Genomic DNA, 16,909 nt, shown 5'->3' with positions numbered 1-16,909 from the left:
AATGACATCCTAATGTTAGGACTGTGACCTCTGTAATAAAGTCTTAATGCACAAGTTGTTCCAGAAGCACTTGCACACAGACTGCTACATTCAGGAGCACAGAAACTTGACAATGTTGACGTTTTATCTACAAAATAGCTCTGCTACCAGAAAACTTTTTTATTGTGTGTGTGTGTCTATGTAATACTTCATATATACAAATACACAATCATTTATATTGAATATTTATAATAATATTTATGTTTTCCAGCAATCTTCATTAATATATGAATGATTATCTGAGAATAAATATGATATAAAATGTTAAATGCCTGTTATGAGATGTTGTTTTCTATGTTTGTCATTTATTTATTCAAGTATACTGTATTATTCATGTATATTTTTTTATTTAGCAGAAAAAGTGATTTTCCTAATGTGGACACAAGGTCCCTGAGAGAAGCTGCTTGCAACAAATTATCAAATGAGCGAAAGCTTAATTATGAGATGTAATGTTTGAATATTGTAAATTTACATTTTCATGTTTACTTAGTAAGCATTACTTAGATAGTAATGCGATGGCGCCGCAGACAGTGTTTGGCTCTCCAGTGTTTGTACTGTTTTTGTTAGTTTTTCCTGTTTTTTGTTTCTCAAACACGATCAGTTTTACCAGGGATGAGCTGCTGAACATTCGGCAGAACACACCACACAATCTTCTACCGGATTTCGTTTATTCGGACGTTTTGCTGAACGTTGTAGTCGGCGGAGCTGCTGCGCTGATCAAGCGCTTCAGGACGCGCAGACGAGGGAAGAGAGTCAGCGCGCTCGTGAAGCTCAGGAAGCGCGGATTCAGGACGCCGTTGCCCAGCATCCATATGGCGAATCTCCGCTCTCTACCCAACAAAACGGACAAACTTCTTCTGCTCTCCTGGACAAATAAGGATTTTTCACACTCTGCTGCTCTGTGTTTCATGGAAACCTGGCTGAATGACGCCATTCCGGATAGCGCGTTGAGTCTCCCGGGCTTTCAGCTGTTTAGAGCAGATTGCGACGCAGAATCAACGGGGAAAGCGTGTGGCAGCGGGACATGCTTTTACATCAACGAAAGGTGGTGTATAGATGCTACAGCATTAAAGAAGATGTGCTGTTCCGATCTAGAAGAGCTTTTCATTAACTGTAAGCCGTTCTATTCGCCGCGGGAGTTTCACTCGTTCATTCTCGTGAGTATTTACATTCCTCCGCAGGAATCTGTAACATCATATATCAGTTTCTGTGAAGACGTGCATCCCTACCAGGACTCATTTAACATTCAATAATTATAAGCCATGGTTTACAGCAAAACTTCGTCATCTTCGTCAGGCCAAAGAGGACGCCTACAAAAGGGGGGACAGAGTCTTGTACAATCAGGCCAGAAACACACTGAATAATGAGATTAGAGTGGCCAAGAGGAACTACACTAAAATGCTAGAACACCAGTTTTCTGCAAATGAGCCTGCATCAGTGTGGAAAGGCCTGAAGGACATCACCAACTACAAGACACCATCCCCCAGCACTGAGGCCAATCAACAACTTGCTGAAGACCTGAATGAGTTTTACTGTAGATTTGAAACTCCCAGTCTCACACCCCACACCCGCTCTGAACATCTCTCCACACAACCATCAACACCTCCTACAACCCCCCTCTCCCCCACTCCTAGGTTTCAGATCAGTGAGGATGATGTGCGCCAAGGTCTTCAGAAAGAACAAGAGAAGAAAAGCACCAGGCCCAGACGGTGTGACCAGCTGGCCCCCATCTTCTCACAGATCTTCAACAGATCACTGGAGCTGTGCAAAGTCCCTGCCTGCTTCAAATGCTCCACCATCATCCCCGTCCCAAAGAAACCCAAGATAACAGGACTTAATGACTACAGACCTGTGGCCCTAACGTCTGTGGTCATTTGTTGTCTCCGTGTACTGGAAGCTTGTGACACTATAACAAATTCCTTGTATGTGCAAACATACTTGGCAATAAAGCTCTTTCTGCTTCTGATTCTGATTACTTTCATTGTGCCTTATATTGTTTCATTGTGTCATATACCCTAGTTTGTAGCATACACAGATGATGTTGTTACACATGGAGAATAAATGTTGAAATATAATATGGTAGATGTAAGTAGTCCCTAACCGGGACTAAACATCAAAAATGATTGATAACTTTGACCTTTTGACATCATAATCATATTCATATGCGCCCTCTGACCTCATAATACTATCCAGGGGCCTCATGTATAAAACTTTAGATTTCATCCTAAATATGTGCGTACACACAAAAGCTGGATTTTGCGTACGTACAACATTTTTCAGATTTATAAAGCCATGCGTAAGCCAGAACCTGCACAAAATTCCCTTTGTAATACCCAGTCAGCAGACGATTGTGCGTAAATTAATCTCCACCCCGTCTCCTCCCCGAAATATCCATATATGTAGCTTACAACGCCTAGTTTTAATATGCATAACATCATCTGCATATCATTTCCATGCATATTCCAGCCACGTGCCATGTTTTGCATATTCAAATTTATGCAATTCTGCCTATAAAGTAAACATATATTTTAGAATGTAGGCTATATTTGAATGGAGATTTTTTTGCAGTGTAAATAACTGCCTGACTCACCGTGTCAATAACAAAAACAGTTTGAAAATATAACGTGCATATCTTGCAGTTTCCTTCAAATTCTATCTTTTAAATATGGTGTTTGTCACAATATTGGGAAGAGTGCGAAAGGAGTTATCATTAGGTTACTATCTGTGTGCGACACCTGTGAACAGAGGCTCTAGAGTACTGTCATCAAACCTGTTCAAATCAGCCAATGGACTGTTTGATAAACAAGTGCATCCTTATGTCTGTCGTTACTGCCTATGTTCCAAAGCATCAGATGAATCAAGTTCACATCAATGATCATTATTCATGCAAAAGTATTTTCTCAGAACATGAGTTTTGATATTTAGAACACTATTTAAAGCGGAATTGTCATGCGCCAAGCAATCCTCGCTCTGATTAAAACATAATCACAGCCTACCACAGGAAAATTGTTCGAAAGCAGCACATCCACTGCATATATTTCTGTTTAAATTCATATTTAAAAAAAATTATTTCTGGATAATAATTTTATGAAATTTCAGTGCTTAACCTTAATAATTATTGAGAGTGTCATGTATGTCAAATGTAACAGACTTTAAAATCATCCTGTTTGCTTCATTATTTCGCTCACTTCAGTAAAAGAGTGCGTACGCATGGTCTAGCATGTCCGTATGGTGCGCACATATTTATGCCTAGTTTATTTTTGATCAATCCCGATATGTGCGTGGAAAATTACGTACGCACATTTCCATGCCCATTTTGTGCGTACGCAACGTTTATACATCAGGCCCCAGATGCGGAAATCGGCATGCGTGAAATTCCGACATCAACCTTTGAGCTCCTGTGAGGAAATATGTTGTTTGTACGTGTTCGACCGGTGACAAAACCATAAATGTGCTGTCAGGTCATGTTTTTGAAGATTTTATGGTCCGTTCCCACATCCGGATGCATCTGCGGTCCGCATGCTCAGGTATCCGGTTGCATTTTTGGTCACTCTCGCTCTCTCTGTATGGGAGATGTGAGAAAAAGATATTGGTTTTAAGGATAATATCAGAATAAATAAACAATTCTAACAGACTCTCTCTCTCTCACACACACACATTTGCTTAGCTATCTAAATGGGAACACTACACAGACTCCTATTGTTTTTTTATCTACAGTTAATTATACATTTTACAACCTAACACTAACCCGTGTTGTGACATTTTACTCAAAAATATTATGTATGGTAATAATTACAATCAATATGGTGATTGTTTTAATGATTATTTCAATATTAGAAGTCTTAATATAGGCTGTGAGTCTTAGGTTCCCCCTACTGGGCAAGTATGGTGCTTTCCATTGGGCAGCACCAATGAACTAGTGAACTTCCAAGAATATGTCACGGATGGCACAAACAAGTATGATGAATGGCCATGAGGAGACCTGCATCTAGGGAGTGAGGAGGAGACCAAGGCTGAAATGGAAAATGGTTCAAACTAGAAGGAATCTACGATTTGAAAGTCAACCAAAATGAGAATTAATTAATTGTAGCAAAACTAATGGGGTAAGAACAATCAGAGGCCGAGTTGTAAATTTTTGGTTGAAAAGACTGATAAGAACGAGGTATAAATATGGGTGCCTGGACAGACAAAGACTCTGGCTGTCATCTCGGCTTTGTTGCTGTGTTCAATAAAGTCTTATTTTGGCATCTGGAACTCTGTTTCTTGAGTTTTATTTTACGACTTTGAGAAGACCATTGTTTGTTCCACAACACCATCACAGAAAACGTTACATCTTACAAAATAAATAAATAATGGATGTCCGGACATGTCATTGTCATGTTTTATGCAGACTTTACATTGACATAATTCAATTCAATTTAATTCACGTTTATTTCACAGAAAAACATAATATTTAGAACCTTTAATATTTATATTTACAATATTTGTATTAATTTTATACACTATCATCCTGTAAACCTACCATCGCATTAAACTTTCTACATTTTTATATTTTCAGAAACATCATTTAGTATAATTTATCATTTAAAAAGTTGTTTCTTCGCACAGGTCAATCATTTTGAGTATTACTATACATCTGGTTTGCGAGGACACTGCATAGACATAATGAATTTTTTACTGTACACACTGTACACCTACCCATGACACAAAAAATTCTGCATGCGCTTACATTTTCTTTATTAAATATTGTTTTTAAGCGATCTGAATTATGAATTATGAGTCAATAAATTTCCATAAACCACATTCACCTTGTTATATTAGTGTAATACCCATGTCATTATACAAATTTGTGTTCTGATAAATCATATAAACAAGCACGCACATACATAAACATTACAAGCTAAAAGAGACGCTGTACACATTTTAAAATAAAGCAAAAGCAAATCATTCATTTTAAACAAGTATTCAACATTTAAGTTTATTGAACTTATAAAACACATCGTAACATGTTAAACTAAAGCAAAGCAAATCATTTATCATACATTTTAATCATGTATTCAACATTTTATTTGTTTATTGAACTTATAAAACACATTTTAAACGAAAATTTTAGTTTTTCACTAACTACGCATAAACGTTGTTTTCGCAAAAACACAAACATGTACATTCATTTATGCTGCTCACATATTATTGTAGCCCAGCTTGTGTTGAATACAGTATAATCAGACTTTAGCCATTAATATATTTTTAAGATACTGAAAAACGCAAATGTCAAAACGTATCCAGTGATTATATATAACTCGCTGTATAATATAAACATTTAATAGTTTTAGGTCGCAATAAATATGAAAAATGATACCTTACTTTTTTTTAGAGTGCTAAGATGTTCAAATATGAATGAAATTTCCCCCCAAAATAAATAAACAAAACAAAAAGTTTAAGTTGAAATATAAATATAGGGTAAACTTACCTATTAAGATCACATACCCATTAAGCACACTCAGGGGCGGATTTAGTGATTTGGGGGCCCCGGGCAGAATACAGGAATGGGGCCCTATACAATTTCACACATTACCAACCTTGAGGTTCCTTTCACTGTTGGTCGCTGCTGCACGACTGTGTCCCATAGTTGTGTCTAATCTTTTAGATTTTTCATGTACATGTTATAAATAAAGGATTTCTTTAATGTTGTAAATCCCTTGTTCACATTTAAACAGGTTTTAATAGTATTAGAGTAGGTTGGACCCTAGGTGGTGCGTTGGGGTAATTTTCACTATGCAATTGTCTACACAAGGAAAGGCTGTCTAATTCTAAACTATAAATATACATTTATTTTTTATTTATTTTAATTGCACATTTAAATTTAACTGAAGGAAAACATACTTTATAAAAAAATAAACATCTACTATAGTTTCATTTGACAATAAAAATGCTTCACATTATTCTGGGGCCAATGACGTTCATACCTTCGAATGAGATGTTTACAAATTGTACATAAGTTGGAAAATTAAATCCTGCTTTGAGCTCTTCTCACTAACAGAAGTGAAATGTCAGTCTGAGGCAGTCGTGCTGACACACGCACACACACACACACACACACACCTACACATCGCACAAACATTTCTGCACATACTTACATTTTTAATTTAATATTGTTTGTAAGCAATCTTAATTATGAGGACTCAAAACTCTGAAATTTCATCATAAACCAAATTTACGTTGATATATCAGAGTAATTATACAAATTTGTGTCCTGATAAGTCATATAAACAAGCACGCACATACAGTACATAAACATTTCGCGCTAACGAGAGAATTATCCCTATTTTAAATAATAAAATATATGGCATCATAGTTAAGATGTTACTGAAGCAAATCCTACATTTAATCAAGTATTCATCATTTATTTAAGTTTATTGAACTTATAAAACACATTTTAAATGAAAATGTTAGTTTTTCACTAACTACTCATAAACGTTGTTTTCGCAAACATGTGCATTCACTCTGCTCACATATTATTTTAGCTCAGCTTGTTGAATACAGTACAATCAGACTTTAGCCATTAATATATTTTTTAAGATACCGAAAAACACAAATGTCAAAACGTATCCAGTGATTATATATAACACACTGTATAATATAAACATTTACATTTAGTCATTTAGCAGACACTTTTATCCAAAGCGACTTGCAAATGAGGACAATGGAAGCAAACAAAATCAACTATAAATCTATTTACTAGTTTTAATGTACTATTTTACATTTGATAGTTTTAGCTCACAATAGTAATTATTTTGTACTGTACAAACACCTACCCATCACACAAAAATGTCTGCATATGCTTACATTTTTAATTTAATATCGTTTGTAAGCAATCTTAATTATGAGGACTCAAAACTCAGAAATGTGATCATAAACCAAATGTACATTGTTATATCAGAGTAATAGCCATGTCATTATACAAATGTGTAAACAAGCACACACACATACATAAACATTACAAGCTAAAAGAGACATCCCCATTTTAAAGAATATAAAAAATAAATATATATAATTATATATGACAGCATGTTACTATCATGTAACTAAAGCAAATCATTCATTTTAAACAAGTATTCAACATTTGTTGAACTTATAAAACACATCGTAGTAACAAATATGTTACTAAAGCAAAGCAAATCATTTATCATACATCTTAATCATGTATTCAACATTTTATTTATGTTTATTGAACTTATAAAACACATTTTAAACAAAATAATTAGTTTTTCACTAACCCCGCATAAACGCTGCTTTCTCAAAAGCACAAACATGTACATTCATGCTGCTCACATATTTTTGTAGCTCGGTTTGTGCTGAATACAGTATAATAATTAGACTTTAGCCATTAATATTATTTAAAATATTGAAAAAAAACACAAATTTCAGAGCATGTCAAAACATCTCCATTTATCGAACTTATAAAACACAACATACTCTTTTTTTAAAGAAGATGGTAATTCATAAAATGTGATTATATGTAACATACTGTATAAAATAAACATTTACTATAGTTTTAGGTGACAATATAAAAACACCCTACATTTTTCAGAGTGCTTAGAGATAGATCTTTACACAGCAACGTATAAATATGAATGAAATGCCCCCAAAATAAAATAAAAATGTTTAAGTTGAATCATAAACAAAATATCACAGGTCCTATGTGAAACTGAGGGTCTGCTTCAGACAGATGATCTAAGAGAATTGTTTAAATGTGCTACATGTATTTCAAAGCATAACATTATAATGTAACGTTTAAATAAACAGTATAAACATTTAAAATAAACATTTTGTTTGTTTGTCCGGTGGTTCTTAAATTTCAACTAAAGTATAATTTATATTAGATTTATTTCACATCAAACACTTTAGATTCTTTAAAAGTTTCTTTCCTCAAAGTTTTAATACCCTCACACACACACACACGCACGCACACGAGGAAACATGTTGCCTGTATGCTTAAAAATAAAACTACAAATATTTCTCTTATTTTAAATGGATGCGAAGGAGCTTGTGTGTTTGTCATAGCGCAGACGCAGCTCACACATGTCACCTCAAACAGCGTCTCAAATATTTAGATGAAGTTAATGTATCTTTTAGAAAAATATTTTAGAGAAAGACCCTCAATTGTATTCAGTCATTAAAGATGGTTTGGGCAGAGACGTCTATGCCTCTGTGGACCCATGCATCCTAGGAATGTTTCACATATGGAGATTGATTTAGCTGATGCTTGTATGTAATCCAAGAACAGTGTTGGGGAGTAACTAGTTACATGTAACGGCGTTACGTAATTTAATTACCAAAATAAATGTAACTGTAATCAGTTACAGTTACTAAGAAAAAATGTGTAATTAAATTACAGATACATTTGAATATTTACACACATCCACATACAGATTTAACTGATTTATTTCCCAAATTGCACTGACTACTCTGAGACATACGGCCCTATAATATCCGCGATGCGGAAAACACAGACTGGTTCGTACGGTCATAAAAACGGAAGTCCTATAGCCTAACGCAGACGGAATATGCCACATTTTGGACAAATAAATCAAAAGTAGGTCAGTACACTTGAATCAAAACGAGATATGGACTAGTCGCAAAACAACAATATATGAATCCTGCACGTTCTGCGTGTCTGTGGAAATCAGGCACGGACGGGCCATCGGGAGAACCGGGACAATACCCGGTGGCCTGGCAGCCGGTTTGGCCCGCTATTTTAATATTGTTATTGTATAATTGCCTGCCGAATGTACTAAAGCGATTATTTCCGAATTCGCCATCTCCGTGAGGAAGGATTTTGAAAGTCTGACAGTGTTGAGCACTACTGTCAGGTTAACATTGCATGGTGTAAATGTTTGAAAATTATTAACAGTTGCAAATAAAGATTCATTAGAAATTTAGAAAAGTAATCAAACGTAATCAGTAATCATATAATGTTGAATACATGATTAAGATGTATGATAAATGATTTGCTTTGCTTTAGTAACATATTTGTTACTACGATGTGTTTTATATGTTCAATAAATGTTGAATAGTAAATGTAATATGTAATAAATCTGTATGTGGATGTTCCATTCCTTGTGTATCATCATTTGAGTGTATAGCTTTCAGAATGAATGTTACCTCCCCGTTCTTGTTTTATTCATCATCCGCCAAAACCTAGAAACTTTTATTTTACTGAATTCATAGAACTACTTACATCTGTTCTGTTTGTCCAGCTTTGATCCTTAATGGAGATATTAATATTCATGTGGATAATTCTAATAGTAACCATACAGTTGATCTTATGGAAACATTTGATTGTTTTAATTTGATCCAACATGTACATTTTCCAACTCATAACAAAGGTCACACACATGACTTGATGTGTTCTGTTGGGGTGGATATTAACCAGCTAGACAGCAGTGACTTATGTATTAATAGTGACCATAAGCTTCTCACTTTTAAGCTACTTGTTTCTTCTCCAAGATGTGCTCAAAAAAGGGTCATTAGTTTTAGAAATGTCAAGAATATTAATTTTGATAGTTTTTCATCCTGGATCTCAAAACACCCAACAGTTGGAATTGTTGATCAATGATCACTATAATTCTGTTTTATCATCTGCTTTGGATATGTTCACCACTAGGAGAGAATGCAGTTTCATTTAGTAAATCATCTCCTTGGTACACCACTAAACTCAAGCTCTTGAGGTTAAAAGTAGGCAGCTTGAACGACATTATAAGAAATCAAGATTGACTGTCCATAAGCGCATGTATGATGAACATCCGAGTCAATACATTAAAGCACTTAAAGCAGCAAGAACAAAGTACTATACATCCATTATTAATAGATATGTATTAGAATTTATTTTACTGTTCTCAGTTTACCTTTCAATGCTTGGACTAAATCCTCATCAAGCTTGACATGAGCATCCGTTTTTATCCTCTTGTCTCTGTCGTCACCATACAGCACACTGTGTTACACTGAACATAAGGTTAGAACAGGCCCAACATCTCTACAACAGAAGTGCTGAATTCTAAAGTTAGCATGACACTCAGAGTGCCAATAGTCTATTAATTAAACCTCTCATTCACTGATATGAGATTAAACCATACTTACCACTCTCTTATTTGCTCATCTCTCTGTCCTATTCAATGTAACAGTTCACCCAAAAAAGAAATTATATATATATATATATATATATTCTGTAATCAAGTACTCACCCTCATGTTTTTCCATACCCTTTAGGACTTTCGGTAATCTTCAAAAGAAAAACTGATATATTTTAATGCAATCTGACAGATTTCTGACAGTCCCTATTTATGTTAGTGTTAGGATTTGGCTTAGGGTTACTTGCATGTAATTATGCATAATTAGTTGCATAATTAGTTGTTATTATAATAGTAAGTACATGTAACATGTGTAACAAGACACCTTAAAATAAAGTGTTACCTATATTATTTATAATACATTATAAGTTAGTACAATGCAAGAATGCATTTGCTTATGTTATTTACATTTAGTCATTTAGCAGACGCTTTTATCCAAAGCGACTTACAAATGAGGACAATAAAAGCAGTCAAAACTAACAAAAGAGCAACAATATATAAGTGCAAATGACAAATCAATGACACATACACACACACACACACAAACAAAGAAAAACAAGTAGATATAATAGAAAAAATAGAAAGCTAGTGTTTGTTTTTTGTTTTGTTTTTTAAATAAAGAATAAAAAAAAAAGATAAATATAAAGTAGAATTAAAATAGAATAGAAAATGTTAAGAGGGTCAAATAAAGGTGGAACAGATGTGTTTTTAGTCATTTCTTGAAGATGGTTAAGGACTCAGCTGCTGGGATTGAGTTGGGCAGGTCATTCCACCAGGAGGGAACAGTTAATGAAAAAGTATGTGAAAGTGATTTTGTGCCTCTTTTAGATGGCACAATAATACGCCGTCCACTTGCAGAACGCAAGCTTCTAGAGGGCACATAACTCTGAAGTAATGAATTTAGGTAAATGGGTGCAGAGCCAGTGGTGGTTTTGTAGGCAAACATTAATGCCTTTAATTTAATGCAAGCAGCTACTTGTAGCCAGTGCAAATTGATGAACAGAGGTGTGCCATGTGTTCTTTGGATTAATTGTAGAGGTTTGATAGAAGTGGCTGGAAGACCTGCCAAGCTCAGTACTTGGACCACTTCTCTTCTCTGAGGTACCCCAGTAGCTAGATGTTGCGACTTGGACACCTCACCTCTCCAAGATACCTTGAAGGACCTATATGAGAGGTAAGACTCAAACCACTGGCGTGCGGTTCCTGAGATGCCATTTTCCAATAGGGTTGACAGGAGAATCTGGTGGTTCACCATATCAAAAGCAGCAGACAGATCCAGCAAAATAAGTACAGAAGATTTGGCCGCTCTTGCCAGTCTTAGGGCTTCAACAACTGAAAGCAAGGCAGTCTCGGTCGAATGTCCACTTCTGAAGCCAGATTGGTTGCTGTCCAGGAGGTTTTTCTGTGTGCGAAAGGCTGAGACTTGGTTGAACACAACTCATTCAAGTGTTTTTGCAATGAAAGGTAGAAGGGAAACCGGTCTGTAGATCTCTAAAATAGTTGGGTTAAGAGTGGGTTTCTGAAGAAGTGGGGTTATACGAGCCTGTTTAAATGCTGAGGGAAAAACTTAGTGATAAGCAGACCAGTACCTCCACCTCTTCCAGTCAGACGGGGGGAGTGGGAAAAAGAGAAATTATTTGAGAGTGCTGCAGGTGTAGCATTGTCCTCTGGTTTGATCCACGTCTCTGTCAGGGCCATGAGGTTTAGTCTTGAATGACTTGTAATAGAAGTAATAAAATCTGCTTTGTTTACAGCAGACTGGCAATTTCAGAGACCAATAGAAAAAGAAAGTAGTGTATTAGTAGACAAAGTAGTGTATTAATAGGCAAAGTGCGCAAGTTGTTAGGATTGCGCTGCCTACAGTGTGTGATGCATGATTTGTGAGTGGTAGTGATAGTAGGGATTTGGAAACACATAGTAAGAATTGGTTATAAAAACTGAAAATAGAAGAGGAACAAGTAGTAGGAAAGAGAATGATTGGCATGGCCCAGGCGAGAGGCGCATTCAAATACGAAGCTGTTAACGATATTGAATCATTGGTGACATTGTTCTGCTCCGATCCTCATAGAAGGATTGCGCCGCTCGACAATGAGAGGCGCCGATCCTCACGTGTGAATACACTGGTGGATCAAAGAGCTGCATGGAGAGTGATGCACTTTGGGCTTTGCCGGCGTTAAATCACTCATGCCTGATCGCTCATCCCCGCGAGTTCGCCATTTCTTCCTCCGAGTAACTGGGAGGAGAGAAACACAAGAGTGGGGGAGGCGGGGCTCAGCGATACACACACAAACGCGAAGCTGCCAGCATTTTGCTTTGATCTGCCTAGGAGGATTAAGCTGCTTGTGAAACGAGGAGCGCCGATTCTCACATGTAACACACACTGGCTGATTAAGCACGCCTGATCCGTTGCTTCCTCCGAGGTAACTGGGAGGAGAGAAAAATGAGAGTGGGGAGGCAGTGCCGCCTTCCATGAGCAAACAGGGGCAGACTGCTTTCGTGGTTAAAAACAGCCCGTGTCTTTGAGTGCAGTCATAGTGACACACACAATTCAAAGCTGCCAGTGGCAGCATCTGCTCCGATCTACTTAGGATAGAGCCGCTCGATGTAAAGAGGGACGCTGATCCTTACGTGTTCCCTGGCTTCGCTGTTTCTCTCTCCGAGGCTTGCTGAGAGAGGAGAAACGGGAGAGCGGGGCTGCCTTCAGTGAAGGCGGTCCGCGAGTAGAGAAGAGCGAGACTCATGCGCTGAGTGAGCATTCTGTCTCAGTTCGCCATTTCTTCCTCCGAGTAACTGGGAGGAGAGAAACACAAGAGTGGGGGAGGCGGGGCTCAGAGGATAGAGCCGCTCAATGTAACGAGGGGCGCTGATCTTCATGTGTCAGACAGGGATCAAACTAACTTCGCTGCTTCTCTCTCAGAGGCTCGCTGAGAGAGGAGAAACTGGACAGCGTGGCAGCCTTTAATGAAGGTGGTCCGCGAGTGGAGAAGAGCGGGGCTCATCGACGCACAAACATATGCGAAGCTGCCAGCGTTCTGCTTTGATCTGCCTAGGAGTCTTAAGCCACTCAGTGTAACGAAGGGCGCTGATCCTCACGTGTAACACACACCGGCAGATCAAGCATGCATGATGTGTGCCAGCATGAAATTGCTTAAGCCTGATCGCTCAACCCGCGAGCTTGCTGTTGCTTCCTCCGAGATAACTGGGAGGAGAGAAACATGAGAGCGGGGAGGTGGGGCCGCCTTCCGAGAACGAACAGGGGCAGACTGCTTTTGTGGTAAATGCAGCCCGTCTCTGTGAGCGTAGCCATAGCGACACACACACAAATTCGAAGCTGTCAGTGACAGCGTTCTGCTTCGATCCACCTAAGAGGATAGAGCCGCTCAATGTAACAAGGGGCGCTGATCTTCATGTGTCAGACAGGGATCAAACTAACTTCGCTGCTTCTCTCTCAGAGGCTCGCTGAGAGAGGAGAAACTGGACAGCGTGGCAGCCTTTAATGAAGGTGGTCCGCGAGTGGAGAAGAGCGAGGCTCATGCTCTGAGTGAGCGGGCAGTCTCTGCGTGGGGGCTGCCCAGACAGGCGACGCACTCACTGCCCTTCTGCATCATGCAAGATTCCCTGCACGAGCCACACTCGCAGCGAGACATTTGCAACAACGTCACTAGAAATTTTGCTCTTTTAGAACTTACCTCTTAGAAATAAGAGCGGGGAGGTGGGGCCGCCTTCCGAGAACGAACAGGGGCAGACTGCTTTTGTGGTAAATGCAGCCCGTCTCTGTGAGCGTAGCCATAGCGACACACACACAAATTCGAAGCTGTCAGTGACAGCGTTCTGCTTCGATCCACCTAAGAGGATAGAGCCGCTCAATGTAACAAGGGGCGCTGATCTTCATGTGTCAGACAGGGATCAAACTAACTTCGCTGCTTCTCTCTCAGAGGCTCGCTGAGAGAGGAGAAACTGGACAGCGTGGCAGCCTTTAATGAAGGTGGTCCGCGAGTGGAGAAGAGCGAGGCTCATGCTCTGAGTGAGCGGGCAGTCTCTGCGTGGGGGCTGCCCAGACAGGCGACGCACTCACTGCCCTTCTGCATCATGCAAGATTCCCTGCACGAGCCACACTCGCAGCGAGACATTTGCAACAACGTCACTAGAAATTTTGCTCTTTTAGAACTTACCTCTTAGAAATAAGCTCTTTTAGGCTCGCCAGATGGCGGCAGGGGATAAGCTGGGACCGCTGTTGCTGCGACGCTTAAGGCAGCGGAGAAGCGGCGAATCAGCCGAGCAGAGGGTCGCTGGTTCAGCTTGATCCGCTGCGAAGGCGATTCTACAGCGAGAGGCTTCGAGTCTTGTAGTTTAGCGAGAAACTTAGTCGTCGCTTCAGTCGAAGTGAGGATCCTATGGCGAAGTGCCGCTTAAATAGCCAGATGCTCCGCCAATTCTGGTGGGCCTAGTCGCCATAGGCTCGTGCAGCTCCGCTGCCGAGCCATCAGTTCGTTTTTTAATTCACTGCACAAACCAATGGCCGTGCAGTTACACTGTGTTATTGAAAGGCTTCAGTATTCGGAGAAAAATTAGTTTTTCCCCATAGCGTCTTAGCAAAATGCAGTACTCATTCCCTTATCTCAGGGAACCCGAGGTTACGAGACAAAAACATCCTCATACAATACAATTTAAATATTAATGAAATAAATCAAGAGAAAACAGAACAAAAGTTAATAGTGAAAACAAAACAAAATATTACCATGCAAAATAAAACAAAATTAAAGCTAAAATATTATCAAATTAAGCATATGCCTGAAAAAAAAGATGTTTTAAGAGAAGATTTAAATGTGGATAGAGTAGGGGATAGTCTAATAGACAATGGTAGGGAATTCCAGAACTTTGGACAAAGAACTGAGAAAGCCCTGTCACCTTTGGATTTAAGTCGAGATTTTGGAACATTTAATACCATCTGGGTGGAAGATCTAAGTGTTCTCTCAGGAGAGTAGGAATGGAGAAGATCTGAAATATAAGTAGGGGCAAGACCATGAAGTGATTTAAATACAAATACTAAAACCTTAAAATCAACTCTGAATTGAACAGGTAACCAATGAAGTGACGCTAACACAGGTGTGATATGTTCTCTTTTTTTTGTCCCTGTTAAAAACCGAGCCGCGGTGTTCTGTACTAGTTGCAAGCGCGAGAACTGATTTATTCCAGCATATAGAGCGTTACAATAGTCCAACCTGGTTGAGATGAATGCATGAATAACGGTCTCCAAATCACTAAAGCTCAGAATATTTTTAAGCTTGCGGAGTCCCCTAAACTGCAGAAAACTGGCTCTAACTACAGAATTGATTTGTTTATCAAATTTTAACTCAGGGTCAAGGGTAACTCGCAGATTTTTTACATTATCGCAAATGTTTTCTTGAAGGGGGCCCAGGGTAGAACTTAGATTATTTAAAAGATGTGAAGGGCCAAACAACATAACTTTAGTCTTTTTCTGATTTAGTTGAAGGAAATTATTGTCCATCCAAACCTTAATGTCCTCTAAACAAGCTAGCAGAGAGGACACTGAATCAGTACCTGATTTTAAAGGAAAATAGAGCTGAGTATCATCGGCATAAATATGTTCTGAAACTTTATGGGACTCAAAAATTCAACGGAGAGGGAGTAAATATAAAGAAAATAAGATTGGACCCAGAATTGAGCCCTGGGGCACCCCAATAGTGCTTAATCTGTGGTAGTTCACGATTATTTAATCAGGAACTACTTTTTTTTCCATACCTCCCCAAGAACTACTAAGAACTGCTGTAAACAGGTTCATAATTAATATGAATAATGCATAATGTATAATTAATTCTAAAGTGAAGGTCATGGTAACTCACTAGTAGTGACTCACGTATTACCAAATTCTTCAGAAGGAATTACTAATTAGTTGGATCAGTATTCTAAAGTGAATAACACGATAACTCTAGTAATTACTGAAATCATTGTAAGCTTTCTAGGTTTTTGTAAGATTCTGGATAGTAATTCCTTTTGCTAGATTTGGTAACATTGAGTCATTACTAGTGGGTTACCGGGATCTTCACTTTAGAATTAATTATACATTATGCATAATTCACATTAATTATGAACCTATATAGTAGCTCTTAGTAGTTCTCTGGGATATATTAAAAAAAAGCAGTTACTGATTAGCTAATGGTGAACTACCACTTTCAGCTGAGCACTATTACTTCCTAATCGTTAATCAGAGTTTCTTGTTAGTTAATCATATTTACTAGAATGTTATTAGTGCATTAGTTATTTGTTCCTGTGTAGTTAATCATTAATGACAGAAGAGTATTCTAAAGTGTTACCCAATAATTTTTTTAATGCACTTCAAGTAAGCATGTTAGGAGTATAATTATACTGCTATAATTATACTCCTATACTATAAATATATATATCTGAATTTCAAGCATATTTTTAAGGGGTCATCGGATGAAAGTCTGACTTTTTCCATGTTTAAGTGCTATAATTGAGTGTCCAGTGCATCTACCAAAACGTGAAAAATAATAAACCAGTAATTTTTGTTTTGTAAGCCTTTTTCTGCAAGCATTTGAGAAATTCAGCCGATCAGATTTCTCTCCCCTTGTAACGTATGAAGGGGTTCTTATTATAATATTACCGCCCATTAATCTGCACGTTTCCATCCACTGCGCTCAGCCACCATTGCTGTTTTCGCAAGCGACACCGGTGTACTTGGTCAGACGTCAAGGAAA

This window comes from Sinocyclocheilus grahami, unplaced genomic scaffold, assembly GCF_001515645.1.
Source record: "Sinocyclocheilus grahami isolate Dianchi unplaced genomic scaffold, SAMN03320097.WGS_v1.1 scaffold1320.1, whole genome shotgun sequence".
NCBI lineage: Eukaryota > Metazoa > Chordata > Actinopteri > Cypriniformes > Cyprinidae > Sinocyclocheilus > Sinocyclocheilus grahami.
Note: the sequence above shows the minus strand (reverse complement) of the source record.